Source organism: Zonotrichia albicollis, chromosome 16, assembly GCF_047830755.1.
Source record: "Zonotrichia albicollis isolate bZonAlb1 chromosome 16, bZonAlb1.hap1, whole genome shotgun sequence".
Taxonomy (NCBI): domain Eukaryota; kingdom Metazoa; phylum Chordata; class Aves; order Passeriformes; family Passerellidae; genus Zonotrichia; species Zonotrichia albicollis.
In genome coordinates this window covers 5,090,198-5,096,197 of record NC_133834.1, presented here as the reverse complement: position 1 = coordinate 5,096,197, position 6,000 = coordinate 5,090,198, and the positions used below count along the sequence as shown (strand labels likewise).

The 6,000-nt window shown below is 54.3% G+C and overlaps 1 protein-coding gene across 2 annotated transcripts in view; it reads left to right on the top strand.

The window, feature by feature from the left end:
- The first annotated feature begins 5,595 nt into the window (after nt 1–5,595).
- Nucleotides 5,596–6,000, top strand: part of ELFN1 (extracellular leucine rich repeat and fibronectin type III domain containing 1) — a 103,047-nt gene continuing 102,642 nt past the window's right edge. For both annotated transcript variants that reach the window (XM_074552549.1, XM_074552547.1), the window contains exon 1: nt 5,596–5,790. The gene's annotated coding sequence lies outside the window, so the exon portion shown is untranslated. The remainder of the gene's footprint in view (nt 5,791–6,000) is intronic.

The following is a 6,000-nucleotide window of genomic DNA, read 5'->3' as shown; positions in this document are numbered from 1 at the left end:
CATTTGTTTCCTTTGAGCTTTGCAGGGTTGTTCTATGCAGCTTTATGCATATCATTTTTTGCTATGCAAAGTGAGGGTAATGACTTTACCTGCTCTCTTTCAAAGCACTGAACAAAGCCTGTCCCCATGCTGTAGACTGATTTTGGAATATTTGTTCTAGGGTTTGAGAGGGATGAATCAGAGCTCTTAGGGAATGTGCAATCTGATGCTCTGTAAATAAAAAGAAAGTCTTGCTGCATCTACATGTCTCCAAGGCAGGCGTGTGCTCCCTGTCAACCTTTCTTGCTGGAATCAGCTTCAGGGATGGCTTTGGCAAAAGTGAATAGCTTCATTTTAATGACAGCCCTGAAGAGCATCACTTGGTTTGGCCAATGCCACTGACAGGCCTTGAACGGGCTCTGCCTTTTGAGGAACAGATGATGCCCCTCATGCATGACAAGGTGAGACTCTTCAAGCCAAGGGTCACTGGAGGTATCCTCATGGACATCAGGAGAGTGGGAGAGCCAAATGAACAGCAACCAAGGAAGGGTTTTACTGTGAAGGCCTTCAGGGTCAGGCTGACTTTCCTTGACCACCACCCCAAAGGAGACTGAGCCTTGGCTACCCACAGTGTGGCTTGGATGTCTTGAATGAAGCCCCCAAACCAGTGACCATGGATGGCTCACAGTGTCTGTGCTTGGATCTGTGCAGGGCCAGCAGGGCAGAGACAAGGCTTCCCTCTCCACACCCTGGTGTTTGGACATGCTAAGTGTGCAGGGTGGATTTTGGACATTGCCCTGGGATGCATGGTTTGAAATGTGTGTTTTGCTGCGCCATAATCAAATTGCCACTTGAAGGTTTGGTGACAGATTCCTTGCTTTGAAAGCATGCACAAGCTGAGAGTTATTCTCCAAAAAGCCTTGTGAATAGCACCTAACAAGTGCACTGGAGAATTCCTCATTTTCTTCATGGACAATGTATGTGAGATAGAGAAAAAAAAAACAAACAAAGAAAAAGACAAATATCTTGAAAGAATTTGCTCATTTTGAATTATTTACTCTGTCTACTTTCTTGGAGTCCCCAGGAGGAAGGTGCTGTGCAATCTGCATTACAATAGCATGTCAAGGTATCCAGAAGGTCCAAAAGAAACCATCAACAGTGGGATGAGTCCCCTGGGGCCTTGGTGAAGGACATCCAGCCATGCTGCACTGAACCCAGATCTGCAGATGTAGGCTCCACAGGGATGCAAGCACAGCAGGGAGGCAGTGATCAGCATCAACGAGGACCAAATGAAACCCATTTTCAGAGCCAGTGGTCAATACAAGCAGCACACAGGATAGGGAAGTGTCTCTGCTTTGGGAGGTGGGTGAGCAGGAATGTCTACACAGGAACTGCACCATCCTCATGGACATCTCAGCTGCCAGGACCAGCAAGTAAAGGTAAAACCAGAGACCAAGCCAGTCCTGGATGTCCCCACCAGCTGCAGGTGCTGAGCAGAGCAGCTCAGGATGCACAATCACTCTGCACCTGGGCTGTGGGCTGTGGGCTGGCAGGAGTCCCCTGCTCCCACTGCTGTCACCTCTCGCTGACTTTCATGGGCTTCTTGGGAGTTTCAAAGTCAAAACTGAAAGAGAAGCTCAGAACAAATGGGGACCTATAAAAACACATCCAAGCTGCCAAGTCTACAGCAGATGTGATTTGCAATGGATGAGGTATTAATGCCCTGAAAAATTGGAGTAATGATGTGCAGTAATATTTGTCATCACCAAGGCTGAGTATGTTAAACAAAAATGTTTTGAAATGCAGCTTCTGCCTGGGCCTGGTAACTTTCCCAGATGTAAATATTGCAGTTGTTTTCCAAACATTCTCTAAATACCATAAGGCCTTAGTCCACTAACAGCACTAACAGCCCATAAAATGTCATTTTTTGTTTTCTAATTAATCTGATGATTTTTAGATAGGATTTGACAACAGCAGTGAAAAAGCATTTCAGGCTGAAAAAAAAAATTATCCCTTGGATGTCAAGTAACCCACAGCCAAGCTGGTGCATCCTTGGGTACTGCAGAGCAGCATCCCCTCATCCTACTGGATGGTGACTCATGGTTGGGCACATCTACTCACCCTCCAAGCCAGGGGACAGCAGCCAGTCTTGTGGGGATGCAAAGGGGGAGATCACACCCTTCCTGCAAGGATCATCCTCCCTTTTTTTGATAAGAGCTCCCCATTGTGGGGAATATGTGTGTGCATATTTCAGATGCCCTCAGAAGAGAGGGGAGCTGGAAGCAGAGCCCTCGTGGGGGTCCCAGGTAGAGCAGGGCTGGTTGGATTTTCACCCTCTGTGTCAGGTGGGTCATTGTTGTTAAAGGTCTCACTGTGGAGCTTCAGGTGCTTGGGGTTTTTAAGCCAGTTGAAACCACAGCTTTTGGGGGGAGATGAACAGTATAACCAAGCAAGGTACACCAGACCTCCATCCCTTGGGGTCCTGTGGAGGTGTGGTGGGGATTTGTGACTGTCCCCCAGGCTCTGCAGAGGCAGTCCCACAGCTGTCACATCTCCACCTTTCCCTCCAAACCCCCCTGTTTTGGTGAGCCCTTCCCTCTCTGCAAGGACACCAGGCTGTCACACTATTGTGACACGAGGATAATCCAGAGTCAAGCCCTGCTGCTGTGGGCACTGCAGGGGAACAACTCAGTCCCTGCCCTGAGCAAGGACAGAGGAGACATCACCTACCCAAAGTCACACTTTGTTTTCTTATCTTACTCAACACCTCCCCGTTCTGCATGGGCAAATGGAGCAGTGCCCAGCCAACACTCTGTCCCTTGGCCAGCATTTCTTTCCAGGTGATTCTCAAAAAGGCAGCAGAGGAGCTTTCATTCCCATTCCCCCTCCACACCATCATGGGAAGCAGCCAGTGTTTCATTAACCACCTCTCTCTCCTTGTTAAAATGGGTTGGGGCTGCCTGAGCCTGCTGTGTCAGACACCTTCTGCTGGTGGAGGGGAAGGGCTCACAGGAGCTCTCCTGACCCCAGACACCTTTCTCACAGCCCTCCTCCTGCCATCCCTCATAAATAGATCAGTCATCCCAGCATGGCTACGTCTTCTTTTACTCCTTCCTGTCTTTAATAATATTATCAATGTCTGGTTTAGATTTTTACTAAATATAGGGGCCAGAGTCTGGACTGGCGTCACTTCCTCCCAGAAGAACTGGAACAGCTTGCTCAGAAGTACTTACTCCTTTTATTAATTTATCTTGGTTTGTGAAGTTGTTTGATTGCACCAAGTCTTTCCACCCCCCATTGACCTGGCAGCTGGAAGAAATGATGCTGCTTAAAAAGCCTGTCCTTGATCCATGGGTGAGGCTTGAGGTTTTGGGGCTGCCTCTCCCAAAGCAACCCTGAGGAGCAGGGACAAAGGCAGGAAATTTGCAAAGAGCCTTTGGCAAATCTTCCCTCAGTGCTGATCTCCATGGGTGAAGATCTTTAATGGGGTGCCAGTGGTATCCGTGTCCCCTCTGGGCCATTCTTCTTCCAGCTGCAGCTCCAGGGCTGGCATAAGCCCTCAGTGTTTGTGGCTGGCCCAGGGTTTGTGTGGCACAGATGTGGGGGCTGAACCCCAGAGCACCCTGCTCCTGGCAGAATCTGTTCCCTGGCCAGGAAATCTAGTTTGTTCCTTCTCCAGCAAAGGCAGAGGAGGGATGGCACCTCTTCTCTGTCATCTCCCCAGGAGGACATTTGACCCCAGAGCCACCCTTATGGTGGCCCCTATTTCATGTCATTGCCTGGGCATTTATGAGTCCAAAGCAATTTCAGTGGGAATTCCTTGCCTTTAGGGCATTCCATGGGGTGTGGGGGAACGGGATATGCCTGATCCAGGGAGGAAGGGGTTTTCCATGCTTCAAGGGCATGAGCACAGGTGGTGATGGCAAAATGGAATTGGAGAACCTCAAATCAACCTACTCACCCAGAGAGCAAGCCCGTGGGGACTGGGTCACAGCTGTGCCAGAGAGGATGCTGGATGCATTCTCCATGCCTGTCCTCTCCATTGTGCAGGGTATCTCCTGCACTCCCATGGGCACTTCCCTGGGCTGTGTGTCTAATGCAGCTGAGTGCTGTGCCAGGTTGCCAGCTGCCATTTGGAGAGGGGCCATTGCTTGCCTGTTCCCAGGCTCTCTCCCAGATCTATTACTCCACGCTTCAGGTTTTTTGGCTGTGGTGGTGTTGGTGTTGTTGCTATTATATTGAAAGGAGTAAAATTTCTCTCCTGCACCCATCCTTTTCTCTCTCCTCTTCCACCTCCTTTCAGGGCTGCAAAAGGAAATCACTGGCTAGGAGGTGGTTTTGGAGATGGTTTGAGACATCTCAAACAATCACAAAAAATGCACGAGCCAGTCCTTACCTCAAATGACAGCGCCTGGGGAGAGAGAAGAGCGCTTCTGTTCCAAGGGCCAGCTCAGTGCCAGCCACACTTTAATCATCCTGATTAAAGGTGTGTTGTGTTGCTAAAAGAGCATAAAAATCCTGCCCAAAATGGGGAGGAAGAATGGCAGTCTGTGGGACAGGGGAAGGGAGGTCTGAGGCAGGAGAATGCCTGGGAAGGGCTGAGCACAGGGGCTGGGGACCCCTGGGAGCTGTGGACAGGGGTCGTGGTCCAGCCCCATCAGTGTCAGGGCTAGTCCCGGTCCCTGTGCTCCCTGCATCACCTGGAGCTGCCCAGATTTGGCCCAAGGAGGTTCATATTTGGTGTGAGGGGTGGGGTGGATGTCATGCACTCATGGGGACACAGAGAGATGTTCACATAGAGACACAGACCCGTGTGTGTAAATACAGACACACAGACACAGACACACAGACACAGCCCGGACCTGCACCCTCCCACTGCACAGGTACACCCCGACACACAGACACACACCCCAACACAGGGACACACACCCCAACACACAGATACACCCCAGCACACAGACATACACACACCCCAACACACACACACACACCCAACACGATCACCCCCGCACCCCCTCAGGGTGTCACCACTCACACACACACACAAAGGCAGATGTCCCCGACTCGGACACTCACACCTTCACAAGCCCTGCACACTCACAGCGCCGCTCTCACAAGGTGTCACTCGCACAGGCAGTGTCGCACACATGCGAGTGACACAAATACTGTGTCGTGTACACACGGTGCCGCGCAGTGTCACACACCCCGTGTCACAGTGTCACACACCCCGTGTCACACTCGCAGTGTCACCCACAGCCCCCGGTGCCAGCCCGACTCTGCCGGCCGAGCCGTTTATGGCTCTGGGCCGTCACCGAGCCCCGGAGAGCTCTCCCGAACCGAACCGTGCCGTGCCGAGCCGGAACCGAGCCGAGCCGGCCGTGCTGAGCCGTACCGGACCGTGCTAGGCCGTACCGAGCCGAACCGTGCCGTGCCCCACCGCACCCCTGCCCCCGGCCCGCAGCGAGCCGAGCCGCGCCGTGCCCATCCCGTCCCATGCGAGCCGCGTCGAGCCGAGCCGTGCCGAGCCGTGCCGGCGGAGCCCCCCGGGCCTGGCAGCGCTGCCCGGCGCCGCCTGCACGGGCAGGGCTCTTCGCCTGACGCAGTGAGGAGCTGCAGCCCTTCTCTTCTCGGAGGCCGGGCTCCAGCGCTGGGATTTGCTCGGCTCCGGCTGCGTTTCCCTGCCCGCCTCCTGCCCCCGGCCCGCCCGCTCGGAAGGGCGCGGGGAGCCGCAGCCGCGGGTGCGTCCGCCGCCCATCACCGCGCTTCGGGGCTGGGCGCGCCGCCGAGCTTCGGGAGCCGCCTCCGGAGCAGGTAAACGCGCCCGCGTCCCCCGCCGCAGCCCGGCCGGGCCCCCCGCGCCGCCCCCGAGCCCGAGCGGAGCCCCCCGCCCCGCTCCGTTCCGGCCCCGCGCCCGCTGCCGCCCCGCCGCGGCGCCCCGCGCCGCCCGCAGCCCCGCGCAGCCCCCGCTGGCCGTTCCGTGTCGCCAAACTTTTAGCGGCTGCAGCCCAGGCTGGGGCTCCG